This window comes from Schistocerca cancellata, chromosome 8 (genome assembly GCF_023864275.1).
Source record: "Schistocerca cancellata isolate TAMUIC-IGC-003103 chromosome 8, iqSchCanc2.1, whole genome shotgun sequence".
Taxonomy (NCBI): domain Eukaryota; kingdom Metazoa; phylum Arthropoda; class Insecta; order Orthoptera; family Acrididae; genus Schistocerca; species Schistocerca cancellata.
The window spans coordinates 507481271-507507852 of NC_064633.1; the positions used below are offsets into that span (position 1 = coordinate 507481271).

At 44.4% G+C, this 26582-nt stretch overlaps 1 long non-coding RNA gene across 2 annotated transcripts in view; it reads right to left on the bottom strand.

Moving 5' to 3' along the window:
- Positions 1-602: 602 nt before the first annotated feature.
- LOC126094797 (uncharacterized) overlaps positions 603-26582 on the bottom strand; it is a 36545-nt gene continuing 10565 nt past the window's right edge. The window contains exons 1-3 of one of the 2 annotated variants that reach the window (XR_007521879.1): positions 15132-20086; positions 13290-13409; positions 605-1548 (exon numbers count right to left, since the gene is read on the bottom strand). This is a non-coding gene — a long non-coding RNA (uncharacterized LOC126094797). Of the gene's footprint in view, positions 1549-13289; positions 13410-15131; positions 20087-26582 lie in introns of those variants that run through there. The other variant, XR_007521880.1, reaches the window with a different exon arrangement.

The following is a 26582-nucleotide window of genomic DNA, read 5'->3' on the forward strand; positions in this document are numbered from 1 at the left end:
CAAGCGCCTAGAACTGCTCGGCCACCGCGGCAGGCAGTCAACTACAGACCCATTCATTACTCAGTGCTATTCAGGGGGCATAAACCACAATACGATGGAGCAGTACTGTTAAATTATTTCCTGATCACTGGATTGGAAGGGGATGTCCTAATCCATGGCCTGCATCCTTCAGCTGACTACTCCGACCCCATGTCCCTTCCTAAAGTTATTCACTGGAGCATCTCCTATGTCCAGTTAAATTTTTGCAAGCTCTAACGGAGCGAGAGGAGAAGAAAAAACGGTGAAGGGAACATCTCTGCAGAAATATTTCAGCTACTATAATTTGCGCAGTCAACGTCCTGCTACATGGAAAGATGATTTTCCTGCTGAAAAAAAGAAATTTTATTTCTCATCAGTGAAAATTGGGATAGGTACATCGTTGTTCACTGTGCTTCGAAAGGAAATGTAGGATAAGGCAATTTAGTAATGTCAGTGGGGATCGACACTTTTGTAAGTGAATGTGGCCGTAAGTAATTTCATTATATTAGCACAATACAAATAATAAAAAACAAAGTAATGTAAACCTTTTTAATGTATTTGTCGTGTTTCTGATATGTTTAAGTGCATATTAATAGAATGTAGTAGGCTATGGTGTATTTCAGAATTTTATTTCAACAAAAATAACTTTTATGTTAAATATTTCATAAAACATTTTCATCATATTTCATTTTTTCTTAGAAATTTCACTCATTTTCATGTCATAAATATGTACATTATTTGTTTGTTTGGATTACGTAAAAGTCTGGGCTCTACCTACGAATACAATGTTAGAGAACACGCGAAGTAGCAGTGTTGCAGAATGGCCACTTCCGGCTCCAGAGTGGCTTGTACGGGAAGCTGTGTGATGGGATCTGCAGTACCGTGGCGAGCTTGGAGTCGGGAATGTTTACTCCGACCGTAGCTAGCGGGCAGCGAGTGACGTACGCTGAGTCAGAGGAATGCTGTTGACAGCGTTATAGAGGCTGGGTCGACGGCGCCCTTGTTGACGGATACCATGTTTCACCTCTGCAGCTCAGTTGGTGGCTGGGCTAGTGCGAACTCCACATGGCCCCAGGAGGCTGGCAGGAACTACCGGCGCCCCACCTGAACCCGGGAGCATCGGGGAGTGGCTGGGGTGCAAGCAGATGGTAACCAGCGTGTGGCCTCGCCTTGGTGGATCCAGTTCGAAGCTCGGATGCACCAGGACTATCTGAGGGCTCGTAGATCAGCGGCTGCTGACGCAGCTCGTTGAGTCAGCAGTGACGTAGCTGCACATTCGACCGATGTCCGTCGTGAGGACTCTACCGGTCGAATGCACGGCGTTGAAGGAATGTTGCTCACTCCGGCATGGTGTCTCCTGAAGGAAACGCTGCATTGTGTTAGAGCACGTAGCGAGCTAGTCCACTGCAGAGGGGACTACGTTGCATACCGTACTGATGCGACGCCGCCAGTATTACAGCAACCATTTGCAGAATTGCGTCGATGGCTGCCCCTCATTCTCCTTAACTGGTTGTGAAAGTCCGCCTGAAACTTAATGGGCGGTAAAAATCATACATGAGAGCATGCATGTTAATAGTCTTTTCTTAGTATGTAATAAAACTATAATACAGTCACGACGTACTGTAGGTAAAATTAGTCCTGAAAGTTATTTCGTGGTATTAATCAATTAATAAAATAAAAAAAAAGATTAGGCACTGTGCAAAACAAGCGAATCTTGGGATTCAGTTATACAAAATTCATGTCAGAAGTGCTGAAATAAAAACTTGAGTCTCAGTTTACATATATTGTATTGCTTGACAGTTACTAACAAGGGAACCTCCCCATCGCACCCCCCTCAGATTTAGTTATAATTTGGCACAGTGGATAGGCCTTGAAAAACTGAACACAGATCAATCGAGAAAACAGGAAGAGGTTGTGTGGAACTATGAAAAAATAAACAAAATATACAAACTGAGTAGTCCATGGGTAACATAAGCAACATGAAGGATGATTTGAGCTCAGGAGCGCCGTGGTCCAGTGGTTAGCGTGAGCGGCTGCGGAGCGAGAGGTCCTTGGTTCAAGTCTTCCCGCGAGTGAAAAGTTTAAATTTTTATTTTCAGACAATTATCAGAGTTCAGGCACTCACACATAATCAACTTCGCTCTCCAAAATTCCAGGACATGTTCAGATTTGACGGTCTACACAAGTAAAACTTTGAAAACGTTAAAAACATATGTTTTGACGGAGCACAGAGAAAACTGTGCGACTGTGAAACTGTTGCATTCATTTGTTGCAGTTTATGTGACACACTCTTATGTTTTCATCACTTTTTGGGAGTGATTATCACATCCACAAGAAAACCTAAATCGGGCAAGGTAGAAGAATCTTTTTACCTATTCGCCAAGTGTGCAAGTTAGGTGGGTCGGCAACATATTCCTGTCATGTGACGCACATGCCGTCACCAGTGTCGTATAGAATATATCAGACGTGTTTTCCTGGATCAAATGTTTTCGGTTCCCATTGGAGAGGCACGTCTTTCGTCTACTAATCGCACGGTTTTACGGTGCGGTCGCAAAACACCGACACTAAACTTATTACAGTGAACAGAGACGTCAACGAACGAACGGACAGATCATAACTTTGCAAAAATAAAGTAAGTAAACTTTTCGCTCGGGGGAATACTTCAAGCAAGGACCTCTCGCTCAGTAGCTCCCCACGCTAACCACGGGACCACGGCGCTCCTGCGCTCAGATTGTCCTTGATGTTGCCTATGTTACCCATGAACTACTCAGTTTGTACATTTTGCTTATTTTTTCATAGTTCCACACAACTTCTTCCTGTTTTCTCGATTGATCTGTGTTCAGTTTTTCAAGGCCTATCCACTGTGCCAAATTATAACTAAATCTGAGAGGGGTGCGATGGGGAGGTTCCCTTGTAAGAAACAGAGAGAGTGTCGATCAGGATTAATCGCGGTAGTGATGGACGATATGACACACTGTACACACGTAATATAGGTGGAGTGATATATTTATATCAAAAACGGTATCAATTAGACCTTGTGGAGTAGCAGGATGGAAGAGATAAATAGCTTTCATTTATGATACAGTTCATACTGCCAACGTAAAGGTCAATATCTGACTGTCAATAGGGACATTTCCTCCTTCGACACTAAATCACATGTTACACCTGTTAATCATGCTGGCTACCAACCTGTAGAGGTGTGCTTGGGGGATTCTGCTCCACTCCTCTCTCAAGACGATGTTCATTTGATGCACGGCTCGGGGCGAGTGTGTTCATTGAGGAACACGTCTGCCAGGAATATCACAGGCATGCCCTATGGCGTTTAGGTCCGGTAAGTACATAGGACACTCCACACATTCAGTATCCTCACCCCCTGGTGCGTCCGACACCTCAGTGATCCTGTGTGAACGGTCATTGCTGTCCATAAACAGAAATCCGGGACCTACTACACCCCTAAACAGAAGGGCATGATCCATAATAATCTCCCTGCAATACCGCTGTCCTGAAACCCTACTTGGCGCAAGGATGTGCAGCGATGTTCGGCCATTGTGTATAATGGCTGTCTACACCATAGCAATGTGTAACGTGTTCCCTTGTCGCTCCACACTAACTGGTGGCCTGAAATACGAGCCATGGTGAAGCGGGATTCTTTGGAGAATATCTCTCTGGTCCCCGACCGACATGCTCCTTACATCAACGAAATCTTTCTCGACGATGACGAGGATCGAATGGGATGCATTTAACAGGCTTTCGTGCTTGCAAATCAGACTTATGTAATCGTCAAGAAATGGTTCTGGCAGAGACACGTGCACCGTTAACGGTTGCAAGCTCTGTAGTGATCTGCCTTGGATTGAAATGTCTGTTCCAAAAAAATGGCTCTGAGCACTATGGGACATAACATATGATTTCATCAGTCCCCTAGAACTTAGAACTACTTAAACCTAACTAACCTAAGGACATCACACACATCCATGCCCGAGGCAGGATTCGAACCTGCGACCGTAGCGGTCGCGCGGTTCCAGACTGTCTGTTCCATTTCGCCATTAGGACTACGTATCGATCCTGTTGTGGTGTGGTGGTCCGTCCGTCTACGACCACCAGCATGTTTTCGCATAGCATTTCCAACTTCAGCGGCCTTTTTTAACCGCGAGATGACACACCCATTACTGTGGCCACTGAAGTAACACTTTGACCGGCTTCGACGGCCGTACTCCTCGTCCACGATCATAAGCATTCAAATGATGCATTCCAGAAATGTTGCCGTACCATACTGCATGTCGCACTAATCGGTTCCACAACAACTTTCGTCAAATACCGTACTGCATGAACTGTCGAATGTGTGCGTGCTCAGGGTTCTCTGCAGTTAACACGTCCCGACCTCTGTATTTCCTTAGCAAGTGTCATTTGTTCCTTAGCAATTGACAAGCAGTGTGAAAGTGAAATGGACACACATCCAAAATTATGTATCTATGATTCAAGTCGTCGTGGCAGATTTAATCACTTGCTAATAATGGATGAACCAGTTACTCACAGATACTTTAAGATAAGCTGCCCAACAATTTTGACAAGCGTATGGACAACACACAATAAGTTACAATCTTTCCACATTCATTTTTGTTATGGTTTTCCATAAGAGTACCTACCAGATCTATGTGTATCACTGTCTCTTAATTCCGAAGGAAAACCAGCCTAGATGGCGGACCTGTTAAGACAATTGAGTCATATTCGACAAATTTCTGCCCCATTCTTCTATAGTGAGCCCGTGTATCGTTTTTGAAGGACTCGTCATCGAGTGAACATCAAGCCGTAGTCCTCCTTCCTCTCTCGCATCTTCGTGGAAGCACCTGTCTGGATCCGGTGGGACCATAGGCGAGAGGCAGCAGACTGCTTTGAGGTGAGGGTGGCACGAATCACTCGAAGCTGGTTCGATTCATAATGTGATAACAGGTGATTTATTTTCTGGATATTGTTCTCTTGCTTTAACTGACCTGCTTCGTCGGTAAGAATTTTCGTCGCGGAGAATGAACACGCTTCTCTCACCTCCACTAGAAAAGACGGTGACTAATGGCGAGTTTTAGTCATAATGAGCATCTAACAGTCCTTATAACATAATTTGCTAGCATAGACTCAGGTATTATAATGAAACAAGTCAAAAATGTGTCACAAAAACAGAGTACAGTTCCGAGCTATATCTGTCTGGCAAATTTTGTCCGACTTGACGTCTCCTACTGTGTCCTTATTATCAAGTTTTATTTTTGCACCCTGTGTTCTGGAGGATAAACAAACAATGAAAGCTGTTATTCTCTCTCAATTACGGAAAAACGAAATTTCAGTATATGCTCATCTTATTCATGCTAGTGAAACTATAAGATATAGGGCCTAGAGTTTTTAGAATGATTGTTTTGAAGATACAGTAAGGCAAAAGGAATAGATAACATCAATACGGAATTTCTAAAGTCGAAGGTTCTAGTAACAACGAAACGATTATTCAAATGATTCAAATTATTTTTTACAACGTATGAACTTTCCGAAGAATATAATTCCCAAAATGGCGAAGGTAGCAAGGGTCCATTAATGGGAGAGCTGTTGCAGAATCTGCTTCACAGCTCATGCTTCTAAGTTGCTGGCAAAAATTACATAAAAAACAATTCCAGCAAGCCTAAAACACGATGCTGGATTTGAATGCCACACCTCATGCAATATATCAAGGAAATCAGTATATGACAAGTAAGTCTGGGAACATACTTGTGTACCAGCGTTCCATCTTCAGAAGTAAAAAATATGTTGCAAATAACATTTGCTGCTCGTTGCACGTCTTTTAGTTATCTTTTTGTTAATATCTATACATTTGCATCTAAGTAGGAAACCACGCGAACAAACTGAAAACAGAATTTGTGACAGACATACGACAAGCACTGGGAAATTCTGAGTCTTTAAATAAGGCTTATTGTTGCTAACTGTTGGATCATGTCGCATGAGAAATAGCGTAAACATTCCTGTACTAAGCACCAGAAACGGTTAAGTCATAACGTCTCATTTGCGCACCGTCAATGAAACGTGTGTGGTGTAAAACATCATATGTGGTCATATTATGTATGCTACACAATGTTATCAAGAATATCACCAATGTGATGAAAAACCTGAACAACGTATCACCATATCATAATTAGTTTGCATGGTATGAATTACCCAGTCATATTCGGTCAGTTATATGCTGATATTCAGAAAAAAAAACAGAACACCTGGAACGACTTCATATAGGACGTCCATATTCACACAGCGTTCCTATTACTACATTCTGCAGAAATGATTAGCATTTGAACCATGTTGGCCCCGGATTCAAGGTCAACGTCGATATCGAAGCACAACACCACCTACCAGTATAATGTGCCTGCGGCTCTCGTTGTCACTATAAACCGACGTTAATGGATCAGAGTAATTTCAGCAGACGTACAGTGTGCCTGGAGGACGTATTCGCGAACCGTACCGTCAGATCAATGAGTTTCAAAGAGGGCGCATTATTCGTATGACAGAATGTAATGCATCGACCCAAAAGGTTACTGCTCTTGTGGGACGCATTGTTTCGGATGTGCAACGGGTGTGTTCGGAATGGTTCAGGGAAGACCGTACAACACAGAGAGGCGGGTCAAGTCGCACCACCCAGACCACACCCCGATAAGACTGACATTTCAACCGAATTGCATTCCAGCGCAGATCTGAGTTCTGGTCAGCTCTGGCCCAACAGTGAAATATTGGAACACATCGTACACTATGAGGGGAGACTGTCCGTCGCCGTTTATTACGGCATCGGTTACGTGCGCGTCGTCTGCTTCTCCGCCTAACTTTGACGAATGTGCAGAAACAATGGTGTTTGGAACGACGTGACTGGGGACACGAATGGCATTAACTGGTATTTTCAGACCAATCCAGGTTGCGTTTATTTGAAAATGATGGCCGAATTTTGGTTCGCCGCCGTCACGGGAGCGTCATCACAGTGACTGCATTCGCACGAGACATACAGCGCCAACTCAAGGCCTTATGGCGTGGGGTACTATTGGGTACAACCACAAGTCACAGCTGATGCGTGTCCAGAGCACTGTGACTGGTGTGACGTACCTGAATGACATCCAGCGACCTGCAGACACATCCTTTCTGCACAACAACCCAGTCGCCATTTTTTATGCAAAACAACGCACGACGACATGTTGCTGCACGAAGATGTTCCTTCTTGGTGTCACAGGATGTCAGTCTTTTGCCCTGGCCCTCAGGTCACCAGACTCGTCGCCAGGCGAAAATGTGTGGGATATGGTGAAACGATTAGTGCAGCACTGTGACCCAGTGCCAACCACAACGGATGAACTTTGGAAGCAGATGAATGCAATACGGATGGCTGTAACATAGGGCGTCATTTGTGCCTTATATGCGTCGATGCCGTCGCGCATGGAACAAGTTATCAGCGCCCATGGTGCACCTTGTGCCTTCTAGGCGCATGCAGAACCAAAGTGACTGCAATGCTAATCATTTCTGCAGTAAAAAGTGATATGCATGTCCTATAAATGTGAGCGTCCCATCTCTAGTCGTTCAACGTACTGTATTTTTTCTGAACATGAGTGTATTTCTTTCCCTCTTAATGAAGGTTAAGATACAGGCAACTACTGTTATCTGTAAAACAGATTTCTAGCTACAACTGATGATGGTGCAATAAATCCCCTTAAAGAAACTGCTGACATTACTTCTGTCCGTATTTTTGCACAGTAATACACTGAAGAGCCAAACTAGTATACCTGCCTAATACACTCCTGGAAATTGAAATAAGAACACCGTGAATTCATTGTCCCAGGAAGGGGAAACTTTATTGACACATTCCTGGGGTCAGATACATCACATGATCACACTGACAGAACCATAGGCACATAGACACAGGCAACAGAGCATGCACAATGTCGGCACTAGTACAGTGTATATCCACCTTTCGCAGCAATGCAGGCTGCTATTCTCCCATAGAGACGATCGTAGAGATGCTGGATGTAGTCCTGTGGAACGGCTTGCCATGCCATTTCCACCTGGCGCCTCAGTTGGACCAGCGTTCGTGCTGGACGTGCAAACAGCGTGAGACGACGCTTCATCCAGTCCCAAACATGCTCAATGGGAGACAGATCCGGAGATCTTGCTGACCAGGGTAGTTGACTTACACCTTCTAGAGCACGTTGGGTGGCACGGGATACATGCGGACGTGCATTGTCCTGTTGGAACAGCAAGTTCCCTTGCCGGTCTAGGAATGGTAGAACGATGGGTTCGATGACGGTTTGGATGTACCGTGCACTATTCAGTGTCCCCTCGACGATCACCAGTGGTGTACGGCCAGTGTAGGAGATCGCTCCCCACACCATGATGCCGGGTGTTGGCCCTGTGTGCCTCGGTCGTATGCAGTCCTGATTGTGGCGCTCACCTGCACGGCGCCAAACACGCATACGACCATCATTGGCACCAAGGCAGAAGCGACTCTCATCGCTGAAGACGACACGTCTCCATTCGTCCCTCCATTCACGCCTGTCGCGACACCACTGGAGGCGGGCTGCACGATGTTGGGGCGTGAGCGGAAGACGGCCTAACGGTGTGCGGGACCGTAGCCCAGCTTCATGGAGACGGTTGCGAATGGTCCTCGCCGATACCCCAGGAGCAACAGTGTCCCTAATTTGCTGGGAAGTGGCGGTGCGGTCCCCTACGGCACTGCGTAGGATCCTACGGTCTTGGCGTGCATCCGTGCGTCGCTGCGGTCCGGTCCCAGGTCGACGGGCACGTGCACCTTCCGCCGACCACTGGCGACAACATCGATGTACTGTGGAGACCTCACGCCCCACGTGTTGAGCAATTCGGCGGTACGTCCACCCGGCCTCCCGCATGCCCACTATACGCCCTCGCTCAAAGTCCGTCAACTGCACATACGGTTCACGTCCACGCTGTCGCGGCATGCTACCAGTGTTAAAGACTGCTATGGAGCTCCGTATGCCACGGCAAACTGGCTGACACTGACGGCGGCGGTGCACAAATGCTGCGCAGCTAGCGCCATTCGACGGCCAACACCGCGGTTCCTGGTGTGTCCGCTGTGCCGTGCGTGTGATCATTGCTTGTACAGCCCTCTCGCAGTGTCCGGAGCAAGTATGGTGGGTCTGACACACCGGTGTCAATGTGTTCTTTTTTCCATTTCCAGGAGTGTATTATGTCGGGCGCCCGAGAGGACGCATAAGTGCCGCAACACGACGTAGCATGGACTTGACTAATGTCTGAAGTAGTGGGGGGGGGGGGGGGGGAATGAAAACATAAATTCTGCGGGACTGTTCATAAATCCGTAAGAGTCCGAAACAATGGAGATCTCTTCTGAATAGCATGTTGCAAGGCATCCCAGATATGCTCAATATTGTTCGTATCCGGGGAGTCTGGTGGCCAACGGAAGTGTTTAAACTCAGAAGAGTGTTTCTGGTGCCACTCTGTAGCTGTTCTGGACGTGTGGGGTGTCGCATTGTCCTGCTGGAATTTTCCACATCCCTCGGAATGCACATTGGACATGAATGGACGCAGGTGATCAGACAGAATACACGTCCATCTGCTCGATTCAATTTGAACGAGACTTGTCCGACCAGGCAACGGGTTTCCAGTCACCAACAGTTCAATGTCGGTGTTGACAGGCCCAGGCAAGGCGTAAAGTTTTGTGTCGTGCAGTCATCAAGGGTACATGAGAGGGCTTTCGGCTCCGAATGCCCATATCGATGATATTTCATTGAATGGTTTGCACGCTTACACTTGTTGATGGGCCAGCACTGAAATCTGCAGCAGTTTTCGGAAGGGTTGCACTTCTGTGACGTCGAATGATTCTCTTCAACCGTCCTCGGTCCCGTTCTTGGAGGGTCCTTTTCTGACCGCAGCGATGTCGGAGATTTGATGTTTTACCGGATTCCTGATTTTCGAGCTACACTCATGAAATAACCGTACGGGAAAATCACCACTTCGTCGCCACCTCGGAGATGGTGTGTCCTATCGCTCGTGCGCCGACTATAATACCACGTTCAAACTCACTTAAATCTTGATAACCTACTATTGTAGCTTCAATAACCAATCCAACAATTCGCCAGATGCTTGTTATCTTATATAGGCGTTGCCGACCGCAGCGCTATATTCTGTCTGCTTACATATCTCTGTGTTTGAATACTCATGCCTGTACCAGTTTTCTTAGCGCTTTAGTGTATATTCCTTACAAAATGGTATTGATAGAGAAAATCGAATAAGTTCAAAAATGGGTGGTATGTTTTGTGTTATAATAGAAGAGGAAGTGACAAATATTACAGCCAAGTTGCGATAGCAGTGATTAAAATAATTATTTTCACGAAATTTCAGTCAGCAACTTTCTCCCCCAAATAACAATATACGTATGAGCTCTAATGTATCCAGACACCTAATAGTAGTCATTGTTATAGGGTGCGCCCACCCTTCACCTTCATGAAATCTGCTGGGGACACTATCAGTGCTGTGTGCGAATGTCTGTGGAATAACGAGAGCCCATTATTCCATAAGAGCCGAAACCAAAGAAGATAGTGATGTTGGACTCTGAAATCTGGATCGGAGCACGACTTCTTGATTCATCCGGAAGGTGTTCCAATGACTCCTGACTCGGGGCTGGCCAGTCCATTTCTAAAAACTTATTGTCAGCAAACCACTTCTCATATGGCTGCTTTAAGACAAGCTGCATTTTTTTGCTGGTAAAAACAACTGTTGTGTCCTCGAGCCGTCCCTCCAATGTAGGCAATACTAAATGCGAGTGCAATGTGTTCATATCCTTCCGCATTCAGCGTTTTCTTATGCGTAAAACTCCAACAACGATAAACGCAATACTACTTCCTTTGCAGTTCGCTGTGGCACTCCAGATGACGACATGTAACGTTCCCCAGGCTTCGCCAAACGCAAACACTTCCATCGGATTGCTACTGGGTATAGCGCCCCAAATCACTCGTTTTCGTCATAAACTGTCCCGCGGCGTCGCTATTTACACCAGCTCATGCGTCCGTTGGTACTCATTACAGAATTGTCCATTTTAAGCTGAGCAGCTCTATCACTGGTGTCCGTTACTTGTAACTCTCGACTCACATCGTGCTAGCTCGACTGCTGACACAACTCTGGAACTAAAGAGCGTTTACTTCTGCTAATTTAATGCGACTCTTACAGCAGAATTCCTCAGTGCTCGACGGTCCCTGTTCGCCAGTACGTGGTGTCAGCCTGTTCCCATCTTAACTGCAAGTTGTTCACAATCACACTACCAACAGTTCACTTAGGCAGCTTTAGAAGGGTCGAAATGTCCCTGACGCATTTGTGACTCAGATCACATCCAGTGACTAGTCCACATACTAAGTAATCGAGCTCTCCTCATCGACCCACTCTGCAGTTACTGTTTATCTGCTGAGTACACCATACTGCACTCCTCCTTTTGTAATGGCGGGCCTGCCTCCCACGACACTTACTGCACAGCTGCGCATTATATAGCAGTGTTCCGCTAGTTTTCATCAGATAGTGTATTTTTTGACTTTGATATTATATTGTAGAGTGACCACTGTGTCAAAATTAGAGAAATATTGTCTTCAACACAAGGATACAAGTTTCCGTTACTTCCATGCATTATTACAGACTCAAACAATATACATATTGTTTGGAAGTGAACTTTGCTCCCTCAGTCAAGCACTTATTGATCAGTCATGTACACTACTGGCCATTAAAATTGCTACGCCAAGAAGAAATTTAGATAATAAACGGCTATTCATTGGACAAGTATATTATACTAGAACTGAAATGTGATAGCATTTTCACGCAATTTTGGTGCATAGATCCTGAGAAATCAGTACCCAGAACAACCAACTCTGGCCGTCGTAACGGCCTTGATACGCCTGGGCAAACAGAGCGTGGATGACGTGTACAGGTACAGCTGCGCATGCAGCTTCAACACGATACCACAGTTCATCGAGAGTAGTGACTGGCGTATTGTGACGAGCCAGTTGCTCGGCCACCATTGACCAGACGTTTTCATTTGGTGAGGGATCTGGAGAATGTGCTGGCCAGGGCAGCAGTCGAACATTTTCTGTATCCAGAAAGGCCCGTACAGGACCTGCAACATGCGGTCGTGCATTATGCTGCTGAAATGTAGGCCATCGAATGAAGGGTAGAACCACGGGTCATAACACATCAGAAATGTAACGTCCAGTGTTCAAAGTGCCGTCAATGCGAACAAGAGGTGACCGAGACGTGGAACCAATGGCACCGCATACCATCACGCCAGGTGATACGCCAATATGGCGATGACGAATACACGCTTCCATTGTGTGTTCACCGCGATGTCGCCAAACACGGATGCAACCATCATGATGCTGTAAACAGAACCTGGATTCATCCGAAAAAATGACGTTTTGCAATTCGTGCACAGAGGTTCGTCGTTGAGTACACCATCGCAGGCAGTTCTGTCTGTGATGCAGCGTCAAGGGTAACCGCAGCCACGGTCTCCAAGTTGATAGTCCATGCTGCTGCAAACGTCATCGAACTGTTCGTGCAGATGGTTGTTGTCTTGCAAACGTCCCCATCTGTTGACTCAGGGATCGAGACGTGGCTGCACGATCCGTTACAGCCATGCGGATAAGATGCCTGTCATCTCAAGTGCTAGTGATACGAGGCCGTTGGGATCCAGCACGGCGTTCCGTTTTACCCTCCTCAACCCACCGATTCCATATTCTGCTAACAGTCATTGGATCTCGACCAACGCGATCACCAATGTCTCAATACGATAAACCGCAATCGCGATAGGCCACAATCCGACCTTTATCAAAGTCGGAAACGTGATGGTACGCATTTCTCCTCCTTACACGAGGCATCACTTCCACGTTTCACCAGGAAACGCCGGTCAACTCCTGTTTGTGTATGAGAAATCGGTTGCAAACTTTCCTCATGTCAGCACATTGTGGGTGTCGCCACCGGCGCCAACCTTGTGTGAATGCTCTGAAAATCTAATCATTTGCATATCACAGCATCTTCTTCCTGTCGGTTAAATTCGCGTGTGTAGCACGTCATCTTCGTCGTGTAGCAGCTTTAATGGCCATTAGTATAGTAACAGACTCTCTGCCAATCATTCGTTTAGTCTGGGTGACAATAAATGACGCAACATTATGTACTGCTGAAGTAATTACCGTTCAAAATTTTCCTATTTACTTATATCTTTTAGAAATAGTTGTTATAATTACCCATTCATGTAACCAAACACTCTCAGTGGCACTGAGAACCACCACACGAGCAGTTTGTTCGCCAGTAGATCGTAGAGCGGAGTCCCGAGTGTAGAGACCATTAGTACTATGAAACACAATCTGTGAAGAGAAAAATGATTGAAACTATTAACTGACAACGTTTTAGTTTTGCTTCCTTATACCACACTCAAGGATAGCAGTACTATAAATATCACTACCATCTAGTTGCGAGGAATAAAAATTACACATTAAGACAAAAAAAGACGGCTCACCACAAGGGAATTATTCAAATGTGACGGATATCGGTAGATATGATGTACACATACAGACACGCAAATGAGCAACTTTCAGAAGAATTGGATGATCTAGTCAAGATAGAGAGCAAGTTAATTAAGTCAGTTGCACGTTGGTCCACCTCTGGCCCTTACCCAAGAAGCTATTTGGCTCAGCTTTGCTTGATATAGTTGGCTGTACGGCCCTTCCCATAATCCTCCAAACACTCTCAATTTGGGAAAGATACGGTGACATTGTTCGAGATAGGGGTTTGTCAAGCACGGAGATAAGCAGTACAAACTCTCGCTGTGTGTGGGCGGGCTCTATCGTGCTGAAACGTAAGCCCAGGACGACTTACCATGAAGGACAAGAAAACAGGCCGTAGAATACTGTCGACGTATCGCTGTGCTGTCAGGGAGCCGCGGATGGCAACCAAATGAGACCTGCTACGAAACGAAATGGGACTCCATCTTTCCTGGTTGTCGGGTTGTGTAGCGGGCGAGTTAGGCTGGTATCCCACAGCCGTTCAGGGTGGCTCCAAACAAGTTTTCGCTGATCATCGGTTCTGGGATCTCACTAGCTTAGGTAGCATTGTCTTCAGTAATGAGTCTCTCTTCGAACTGAAGCCTGATGACTAGCGAAGTGCCTGGAGACGCTCAGGGAGAGGTGAGATACCAACCTGATTGTCGCCCGCCATAGGGCCGGATAACCAGGAGTGATGGTTTGGAGTGGCATTTCATTACATGGCGCGAACCCTTTAGTTATCAACCACAGTACCCGGAGCGTCGACCATATGCCGTGTCCCGTTTCGTTGCCCTTCATAGCAAACCATCCTCGGTCTACAGTTAAGTAAGACAGTGCCGGCCCGGACACGGAGAGAGTTTCTACTGCTGGTCTTCGTGCTTGCGAATCCCTGCCTCGGCCAGAAAGTTCGCCGCATCTCTCCCCAGTTGAGAGCATTTGGAGCACTGAGAACTGGGCCGTCAAACCAGTTCGAGTGTTCGACAGTCTAAACCGGACAAAATTTGGCACGATAATTCTCAGGACGACATCCAACAACTCTGTCGATCAATGCCAAGCCGAAAACTGCTTACATAAGGGCCACAAGTGGAGCTTTCTCTTGAAATAATCCTTCAAATTTTTGAAACGTTTATCAGTTGTTTGTCTGTACATGTTTACCGTGTCTACCGATTTCAGATCCATTCCGAGAATTCTTTTGTGGTATATCGTCATGTTTCTTTTTCTTGTGTGTGTGTGTGTGTGTGTGTGTGTGTGTGTGTGTGTGTGTTAGAGCGAGTGTGCCGGAACGAGACACGAACCCAGGCGTCTGCTCCTCTGGGACATTGCATTATTAATATAGCTATTCGTACACTAAACTCCTCAGTTACCAACTCTTCCGTCCAAAGTTTTCATCTCTCGCAGGAGAGCGTACAATTGCTAACCCACTGACCTTTAAAGGTGTGCTTCCTGGACTCGATTTCAGTTCTACGTAGAATTAAAGCTAATTAAAAATATTTATAGCAGCAGACACTGCGTTAAAGAGCATAAAAAGGTCGTCTCATTACTTACATACTTAATACTAAGGTGATCGCGACGAATCGTCCACCGTCCGTCGATGTCTCGGAGTCCTCAGCAGCGAGCACCCTTCGCGCTGTTTCCACTGCCTGTATCGTTCAGAATCTTCATTGTTTATCTTCTTCTGGAGTGATGTGTTGACTCCCTCTGTGTTGATTTCCTGTCTCTGTCTTTAAAAACCCTCAATATTTATCATCTTCTGTTGTTGAATAATGAAGTTTTTACATTTAAAACATCGGTAGTCACAGCAAAGTGAACAGCTTTTTTATTCACTGGAGCGATATAGACGTGTTCTTCATGTAAATGGCTGCGGCGAAGAAATTCATCCTTTATACTTAATGAGGAAAAGGGACACACTTTACGTCGAAAGGTTACGGTAACAGCAGTCTTTGGTTTCCACCTAGAGCTTTTCTTTTCTCCAAAACTGGCAGTTTCTTGCCGAAGAATGCTGAGACCATTACGTAGACAGGGAAGGTAAATCCTTTCTAGCCATCTTTTCAGGTGTGCGGCTTGTGCTCCGTGGGTGTGTCTGTAACTGTGGCCATGCTATGGTTGTGATACTGCTTGATGATTCAATTATACACTTCACGTGTTAAAACAATTCTAGCCGCACTACAAGATAACGCTTTCAGAGGCTTCTGTTCATAGTCTTAAACGAGCAAATATAGCATGGCAGTCTAAACCTCTTACGTGAAAGCTGCCCTTCCGTACCGTATAATTAATTCTGTTCGTACACCTGACATCTGTAGTGTATCATTTACATCCTGATGAAGCCGATACAGAAGCAGATATCCTTAATTAATTTTCGAGAATTTACAGCGAGAGGACAGCACTGAATGCAAGTAATCATACACTTTGCGAGAATCCGAAAAGAAGATAATCGAAGCGTTTAAAATGCAATGTTGTAGATGCAGGATGAAACTTAAGGGAATTGGTAATAGAAGAAACGTGGAGGTTATCTACAGAGTTGGCGAGGAGAGGAATATTACTTTGGAAAACCCCGCGCAACGGACGGGACAGGAAGACATACATATGTTAAGGTAGAACTAACTTGCTAAGCACCAGAGGGAGGCGTAGAGGGCCGAAATTTAGGGGGAATCATCAGAATATGCGCAACAGGTAATCGAGGACAATGGGTGTTAAATTCTACTGCGAGTTGAAGAGAAGAGATTGGTACCGCATAGGAAATGGTGGCAAACTCCATCAAAATCAATGGAAAAACTGAAAAAAATTTCTGCAGTGTCATCTTAACGGTCTATATCACTTCTGCAATCCACTAACGTATCTGGTACGTGTGCAAATGGAGGCTACATGTAATTGTAAATATTTAGTCGTAACAGATAAGTTATTTCAATGCTTCCACTTTACATCAATACGAACTTACAACAAAATCACAGAGTTGGGAACGTCTGTTTAGTGTCAGCCCGAATTTTGGCATCCGTATCTCACACGTAATACCCAGGCTGCATTACGATATTTAAGACTTTATTACAAAGAGGAAGCAAATCTTCGCAACTGACAAGGAACCCAGCGACAAGTTGCTAGAGAGAAATATTGCTGTCGAGAAGAGAGGATAAACATAGAATGTTCATCAGCGACAAATTTAAATTCAGTACAACTGATTCGAAAAGTTCAGTTCAATTATCAAGGATCCAATTCATCAACAAGTACAGAATTACGACTTGCCTTTGACATGCTGCTTCCTGTTGCGAAGCACATCACTTGTCAGTACAGGAGCCATTGCACTGTATCAGATAAATAGATATGAATAGATTTAAGCCTTTACCCGTGTAAAGTGTCATACAAAATGGAGTTGTTTCTTCTGGGCCGATGGGTTTCAGTTTTCTATATCGTACGAAGAAGAAAGGTACTATAGCTGAACATAGAGAAAGATGTGACTATGAAGTCTTTAGTTGAAGAAATTCTCATAGGACTCAGTCCTTTTACAGAAAGAGACAATTTAAACTCGTTCAGGACAAAGGACCTTAGCAAGCAGAGGCAAGCTCCGTTATAAACAAGTATTACTTCAAGCAACTACCCAACATATTTCCACCATTAACGATCAATGAACACAAGAGACAAAGCGATGCATCATTATGCGCTATGAGAAGCCGAGGCCGTGAGATGAAACATTACCAGAAGCTGACTCACTGACGTCTCGTGAGTTTCTATATGCCGTGCTATTTAAGGAACGCTCTTCGGAGTATTGGCGATCGTTCCTTGTGTGGGTCGGCAACAGCATCCTGCCGTTATTGTATAAGAGTTTGCCGGTGATTTTCGAAGAAGATGACAGTTTCGTGGCCACTACAGTTTTGCTTAACGCTACCATATTTCCTGCTTCGGGAGACATACGAGATAAGCTATCCTGAACCTCTCAGCTTACACTTCACTAGCGTTCGTAATGACGCATGAGATTCCAGAAAGAAGCCAACAAAAACGTTGCCCTACCATTTTTGATGAAGGCGGTAATGTGAAAGAGCTATGTCCACATGTTTAACATGCAAAGACCAGCGATAAAGAAAGTTACTGGTAGCCGGTTTAACACGTATTCAATGAAATAGCTCATTCTACGGCACCAAAGCAGGCAAAGTGGATTGGTTACGAGGGTCGCGTTCAATTTGCGCCGACATTATACAAGAAGGTAACTGTACGATCTGGCATTGGAGACTACGCGAAGAGTCAGGCTGCTGCGTCATCCTATGGCGGCATGGATTGCAGCCGCTACTCTTCACTGAAGGACCTCCTCAGTTGGCCTAAGGGGAGCGCATGCTGAGGCCCTCGCAATGAGTGTCATATAGGTCAAAGCTGGCCGGTCAATTACCCACACTGACGTCACAATAAAGAGGACGAATTAGGAAGAAAAGGTTTGATGTAAGCAAAGCTACTATTCTCACATTAAAATTTAATGTTTTCTGGAGTCAGAGAACCTACACGATTCATACAATACTTCATTCACGACAACTCGTGTTATCATTGAATTACTGTGCTACAACAAAATGACGCATGAAAAATCCACTTTACACGTGTCTTTGAGAAGCTGTGTCTCTAATAAGTAATTCAAAGACCTAGTTTCCTGTGAACGAGGTGTACAAAACTGGACAGGAGACGTGTGATGATTGGCTCATCTATTAAAAGCAGCGTAATATTATACAGTATAAGAGTAACCAAGCTATCGGGAATTATCTCCACCGTGGTGGGGCTAGGAAATAAAATATGCAGACCAGAGTCCCAGGTGTACTTTTAATGCTTCACGTCGCTACTTCCCGCCACTGTGTCATGAACACCGAAGAGGTATGAACACCCCAGCACGACACAACAGACCACGTTAACGGAGGTTGTGAAGTGTTTATGGTAGACTATGCAATCAACACAGGCAAAACACGTCGCCACCAGAGAGGAGATATTTTGGCCAAGATTTGGTGACTGCAAGAAACACTACAGTTAGTACCTATTATAGGCCGCCATCAAAGATACTCACCTATCATTAAATTACGACGTCAATGGCAGGCTAGAGCCTTTACAGCTTTACTCCTTTCAGCGCTCGTGGATCGTGTATCAGAAGTTAATTCCGCCTTCAGTTCAAAATATGCTAACGTTCACACAGAGTCCGCCGCATCGGCACTATAGGTGCTAATCTTTGAGGACCGAACGTTGGTACACACTGTAGATGCCGCCAAATACGACGAACTTCTGACAGCTATAGTGCGCAATCTTCGCAACTGACAAGGAACCCAGTGACAGGTTGCTGGATATCGAGAATTTTGTCGAGCAGAGGAAATAAATATAAAATGTTTAACTCCGACAAATGAAAGATGAATACAAATGATTAGTACTTCACTACTCTTTTTCCTTCATAACAGAATTTACAGTTCCATTCAATGAGCAAGAGCTGAGTTCACAACAGCCACTCATTTGTCGCTTCATCGGACATACTGTTTCCTGTGAACGAGCGTCAAGCGCATCACTAATTATTACAAGAATGACTGTGCCGTACCAAGTAGACATGAATAGATTTAAGCCTGGCACCAGCAACACCTTAGTAGACAGACGAAAGTTCCATAATAAACAAACGATTTATTTCGCAACTGTGGGTAACGATCAATGATTATAAGTGACAAAGGCGAAAAAGAAGTACGTATAAATCACACAACACTAAATGCTCTGACAGGACAACGCCATCGGTGAGACAACACCGGAACCTGACGCCGTGAGCTGTTATGAGTTTTTATGTGTCGTGATGTTAATTTTAGTCGGACTACTGGTAACCGTAACCTAATGTGGGACAGCAACTACAAGTACTGCCGTTATAATATAAGGATTTATTGGTGGGCTTTGGAGAGTATGACATTATCAAAGACGTTACAATTAAGATTTGCGCTACCATATTTTCTGCCCCTATTGATATCTAAAATAATATAACTTGGGCGTTTCAGAGGGCATTCCTCTTGCTCTCAGAATGTCGTACGAGATTCCAGAATGAACTCACCAACAAAACAGTCTCACTAATCCTGACAGAGTTAATGCTATGAAAAATGAAATATCCTGCTCTTCGACATTCAAAATCCACCGACCTAGTAAGACTTTGGTTGCTCACTAAGCATGTATCGAAAAAAGCAGCGCCATGTGCGGCGCACAAGCTAGTGGAACTGCTTTTAATTTGCATTGATATTATACAAGAAAAGTAACTATGCTATTTGGCGTAGGGCACCAAGCAATAAGAATAGGCCGACGTGCCATTCTCTGGCATATGACGTCATTTCTATGTGGTATGGTGGGGCATGAATCAGGACACCGCTGCCCTGGCCGATGTCAGATTCCCAAAACTTTGAGCTACCGGGTCCTGAGTCAAATAGCTCCTCAGCTGGCTTTAGGGATTGCACATGGCCTGTTCTAGTCTTCTCACAGACGAAAAATCGCTGATAGTACATGGAACCGAACCCAGGGCCTCCTGTGGCTGTCACAAGCTGGCCATAAAGATCGGACGCTGACAACGAAGAAGGCGAAACAGGTACAAAATATGCACTGTAAGCAATGCCATACTTCTCACACTAGCATTTAGTGTCTCCATTCTAGAGTCAGACAATCTGTGTGATTTTGTACCTTGATGGAATCCTTCGGCTACCAAAGGGCGCCTCAGCGCTGATTTAATGTACTGCACCAAGATGGCGAACGACAAACCACCAAGTAGGTTTCATGGTCGAGCAGGGTACCAAACATATAATTCAAAGGAACGCAACGATTAAAAAATTGGACTTTCTTACACGAAGTCATTAAAGATCACCTAACTCACGTTGAGCGAACAGTAGGGCTGAACAAAAATGACTGACAAGGCACAATGAATCTTGTAGAGGGTATAGTATGGATGTATTGGAGTAATTAATATCGGGTGATTGTTTAAAGTAATTCACATGACATGAAAACTTTGTGGAAACACGTCGATTTACTGGAGGCTAGTTTACCCCAGAGAAGTATTCGAGTTGACCACCATGGCCGGCGGAGGAGCGGCAAAGGGAAGCGACAATAGGCAGCTTAGGGCGGCTCAAACTCTATAGAAAGCGGTAACGGTGCGCAGCCACCAGCCGCCTTAAGATGAGTGACAGTGAGTGGGTTGTTGACCCGGACTCCATGCTGGTGTACCAGGAAACAGACGGAGAACTTGTATGCCTGTTGATAAATGTCCATCATCGTTTTCTGTGAAACATGCGACAAAGCCGCGCAAGCTACGGTGGAGCGGTCAACAGAGGTTAAAATATGCGTGTTTGTGACTATAGCAACCTCACGCTGAATTCACGGTCTGCAGAGCCTGAAGTAAATCAGGTGAAGAGCGACAGCATGAACTACGCCGGCCTTCAATGGCAACGTATGACCAAGGAATTTGAAGTACTCTCCTGGGAGTCAAAACTCCGGAAAACTTGATGTTTGTGCAGACGCTAACCTTGATGGGTGGCCTGGGGGAAGCAAAATAGAAGAAGTTGAGAGGAAGGGAAATTTTGTGGGAATTTGTTCACTTCCCAGAGCAGGCATTGGTCGGCGCTGGGAAGTGACGCAAAATTAACGCCACTTGCTCTGCAATTGGCGTAAGTGATTTTGCTGAAGGGAAAACCGAGGTGAAGAGCGGACTGGCAGAAGTCTCAGTAGAGGTCTTCCGTTCTCAGCTTGCCTAGAGTGCAGACGTAGCGTTCTTTACTCAGCTTGCCTGAGAAAGAGTGAGCATCTCTGCAGTTTAGGACTTAGCAAATGGAATGATTGAGCCTGGAGATAGAAAAGTTTTGGTTCAGCTACGTACTGAGCAAGATAGCTAGGAGTGAATAGACAAGCGCACCCTTGCAGCACCATGAGGTCGGACGACGTCCACACAATGACGCTGCTCCGCCACGCTGTATTCGGTGATACTGTGCCCACTCCGGCCACTGATTAATTTGTTGGATCACGTCGGCAAAGTTTCCACAAGGGTTTCGTGGGCCGTGTACTGTAGAATTCTTCTCGCAATTCGCATTGCGCCTGGGTCAGTTGATAGGAATTCCTTTTGAGTTATCGAGCTTTACTCCACTCAGACGCAATTTATTACCACTGTCTGGTAGGAGAGTCATGCAATGTGATGATTGAAGGTCGTGAGTTAAGAATAAATTTGTGATAATCGACTGCATCTGTTTTCAATCAAGTACTTGAAATCCCAAGTCACTTTCTTAATTAATTTTATGTTCAACATTTGCATCTGTGTTCAATAGCTGCATATAACATCAATGTACACCCCTTTTTAATTAAAAGTGATCAATTCTGAATCAATTAATGTCAACACTGCCACCGCAGTTCAATCAGGAGTGACAGGGCCTTATTACTTTCTTTGCGTTATCCGATATTGCGGCAGTTTTGCACTCTCTGTTGATCTGTTAGTCATTTAGCGGGGGTGAACACACACCAAAACCAGGTAAGTGACGGGTGGGGTGTTACATTCTCACTCAGTTACTGAAGGCGCTGTAAGATGGTGTAACACAAGAGTAACCCAGCATTCCGAAAATATCTCCATGGAGGTACTAGGAAACCAATTTGCAGACGCCAGTACTATGTACACATTTAGCGTTTCGCGTTGCTATTGCCCTCCCTGATTCACGAACGCCAAAAGCGAAGCGTTTTTCCCATCATGGCACAACAGAACACCCTAACGATGGTGGATCTTGAGGTATTAATGGGGGATTATGTACTGAAGATACGCACATGTTGTAGACGAAAGCCGGCTGAAGTGGTCGTGCGGTTCTAGACGCTGCAGTCTGGAACTGCGAGACCGCTATGGTCGCAGGTTTGAATCCTGCCTCGGGCATGGATGTGTGTGATGTCCTTAGGTTAGTTAGGTTTAACTAGTTCTAAGTTCTAGGGGACTAATGACCTGAGAAGTTGAGTACCATAGTGCTCAGAGCCATTTGAACCATTTTTGTAGACGAAAAAGAGAAGGAATGTTGCAATCGGAGTACTAGGTAACACCGGAAGCACCACGAGGCTCTTCGCAGATGATTGTGTTATACACAGAGAACTCGTGACGCTATAAAATGTAAGGAGACTTTCAGAGGATTGACGCTTTAGTGGCAATTGACTCTCACCATAAACAACTGCAACTTATTGCAAATTCATAGACAGGAAGATCGTTGTTATATGATTTCACGATTGTAGAACAATCACTGGAAGCACTTGCTTTCATAAAACATCTAGACGTAGATCTGAAGTGGAATGATGACATAAAATTAATCGCAGGCAAGGCAGATGCAAGGCCGAGATTCATTAGAAGGCTCCTCAGGAAATGTAGTCCATCAACAACGTAAGTGGCTTACAGAACTCTGGTTTGACCTATACTTGAATATTGCTCGTCATTATGGGATCCATACCACAGAGGACTCTCAGAGAATTAGAGAAAATCCAAAGAAAATCAGCACGCTTCGTTACGGGTTCATTTAGCAAGCGCGAAAGTGTCACAGAGATATCAGCGAACTGCGGGGGCAGAAGCTGTAACGAAGGCGTTCTGTGTCCACACTATGCTTTATTGTTTAAATTCCAACAGTGTGCGTTCCTGGAAGTCTAAAAATAAATTCCTTCCTCCTACGTATATCTTGCGACAAGACCATGACAAAAAAGTTAGAGAGAGATCCCATCTCGTACGGTGTCTTATCGGCATCGTTCTTACTATGAAATATTCGCTGCTGGAACAGAAAAGTGGCAAGTGACAGTGCTACAGAAAGTACCAGTGCTACAAAAAGTACACTCCGCCACACTCCGCAAAGAGGCTTCCGGATTATAGACGTAAATGCAGAAGGTTTTGTGAGCAAAGAAATGCCCAAAGGCTGAAGTTACTACCTATTACAAGCTGTCATCAAGAACATTCATTTGCTCCCATACTACGATGTCGATGATGGGCCAGAGCTGTTGATTTCGGTGCCTTTTGTGTCTCCAGAGCTCATGAAGCACACTGCAATGCTAATTTCACCTGCGACTTGTCTTTTCATTCAGAGTTTACAACTTCTGCACAAATGATGCTGATTCAAATAGTTAAAATGGCACTAAGCACTATGGGACTTAACTTCAGAGATCATCAGTCCCCTAGAACTTAGAACTACTTAAACCTAAATAACCTAAGGACATCACACACATCCATGCCCGAGGCAGGATTCGAACCTGCGACCGTAGCGGTCGCGTAGTTCCAGACTGTAGCGCCTAGAACCGCTCGGCCACCCCGGCCGGCAATGATGCTGGTCTTTGAGGATTTAACTTGCACTGAAATGATGCAAAAGCCTGAAAACATATGAACCTGTAGCATGCGTGATATTCGCCTCGATTAACCAGTTTAAAAAAACTGTTACAACTCCAAAAACCACTGACATAGATAAGTAGTTTGTGGCTAACGTCGGTATATTACCATCACCATGGGTAACACTGAGCTCTGTAAAATAGAATATAATTTAGTCATCTAGATATATGACAGTGTTGCGCCACGTTTAGTAGCAAATCCCCAATCCCAGCGGCACCACATACAGATCCAGGTTCCAATATCGGTTACTCTCATAGATTGGTACTAGGAGCATCCTTCGACATAGCAGAGAACTGAATAGCTCGTGGACTGACTGAAGCAAGAATAGCCCCTCGACTCACAAAGAGGAGAAAGGAATTAAGATTGGACTTTAGCTCTCTATCCACGACCACGTGTTTAAAGGCAGAGCGCAAGATTCAGAGTGTGTTCCAAGGTTCCCCTCACCGACATGGTACTTGGAGATGGAACATGAAACTCAGATTGGACAGGAATGGGTGAGAAATAGGCCGTGTCCATTGTAAGCAACCTTCAAGAGATTCCCCTCAATTGATTTGGAGAGATAATGGAAAAAGTAAATCTCGAAGGTCGAATGAAATTTGAGCCCCTCCTTTTCCAAAATGAAAGTGCTGTGCCTTATCCATTGCTTCCCCTCATTCCAGAGATTTTCAGTAATCTATCCAACGCGCTGATGACATAAACAAATGTATCATAATGTGATGATAGTTCATGAATGAAGACCCATATCAGTTTCTTACGTCAAGCAGAGATATTCTCATAGCTACAACTAGGGAAATTGCTCGTCTGGCAAACGAAGACTATAGCCAAGTACAACACCATTCTTCACTGTTACATCACTTTCGAATTTTAATTAACGAACATCCACCAACAGAAGATACTGCAGCACCGAAACGGGCTCTCTTTGAAGAAGAAAATGAATCTGCTCTTCCCAGTTTTGTAGTGCAACATATTCGATGGGTAATTATTTAATAGTATCTGATTCCCCACTATCATCTAATTACTTCGTAAAGGAAATATCCAGGGCCGATTATGTGAGAACTATCTTCAGTAGTATTCTCGATGGGAAAATATTTCAACCTCGTTGAAACAGTAATCCATATTCCTCTGAAAATCAGTGCTTCTCATCGATTTCTAGTATTTCATTGATTGCTTCTATAAGTCTATACACATTGCTCTATCACAGCACATGCTTTTATTTTCAATGCTCCTCGATAAAAAGTACCCCTGTGTCGATTTACTGATCGTATAGTCCTATGAAGTAATCAGACCTTTCTCTCTTCCCACTGTCGAAAGTAAGCAACTAAAGTACTTCGCTTACTTCGTATTGTATCTACCTACATAGTACGAAAGTAAAGTAACAAAAGCACGAACAACTCGAAACGATTTATTTTCAATAGAAATGTAGTGGCTTTTTGAAACTTCTAATTGTTCATCCTGTGTGAACTTATCTCAGTGAGCATTTCACAATAGCACAAACTAATTTGACTGTATTCTTTCAATAAACGTCCTACAGAACTGCACACACATGTATCTGTAAACAAAATTTGAGTTTCCCCAACGACTGATACGTGCGAGCATAAACAAGCATTTCTTACGCTACATCCTGTGTATATTAGCCGGACGTACTGCATATGTCTTTAGTGGTAGCTGAGTCTATCTTTATAGTTTGGCAGAGGGAGTTCACCAGAATAACACATTCTGTTTGGGATCAGTTTATGCTGTTCACATCGTACCCATTCTCGATTTCAAACACGATCTTGATTTCTAAGATAGCCTTAGTCAATCCAAACGAAGTTTTCCTTCCGTAACTGAAGTAGTTTCGCAAAACTTACTGTGTGCCACAGGCACTGTTGACTTATTCTGTCATTTTAAACAGTGTGTGTTGATGTTTTTACAAATATCATAAAACTGAATTTTGTGAATGAACTCATTAGTTTTTCATATTTTCCTTCGACTACTCTTTAACGGTCGAACATTATACACAACTGAAATTCGTTTCTGACAAACGACTGTCCATTTTTACGTAGCTACGGGGATCATTGTTCCTATAATGGTGCACAAAAAACTTACATTCGTGGTAATTCTCGTACCAATTTATTGGATGGGGAAACTGTGACACATTTTCCTGATAAATAGATTCTGAGATCATTATGTTAACCCCGTAATTCGTTTATATTAACCTACGAAATTACTAAAATACATAATGAAACGGGCAGCATTCACAGTCATCAGTGTTACTTAACCATACGTCTACGCCTACACAGTACAGAAGCTCAACCACAAGTACTACAGTTCAAATCTAAAAATGTGACAGAAAATGAGCCACAAGTATCTTCTCAAATGGATGTTGTGTATGGCGACTAGAAATGTAAAGTATTTTGACGGAAATTGCAATGCAGGAAGTCTCACATATCACAACCATGAGATCTATCTCATGTAATACATTGCCACACCAGTTGACAGACACGCCCATATTCTGTCAGATTAAATGCCACGTTTCATTGCGCTGCACAGCTGACCTCTTTATGTTTCATCGTATCATAATAAGTCATACCCATATGTGTTCAAATCACGTAATGACAGGGTGAAGTTCCTGTTTGATTGTGTCTGCGCGTACGGGACAGTTGGTAATG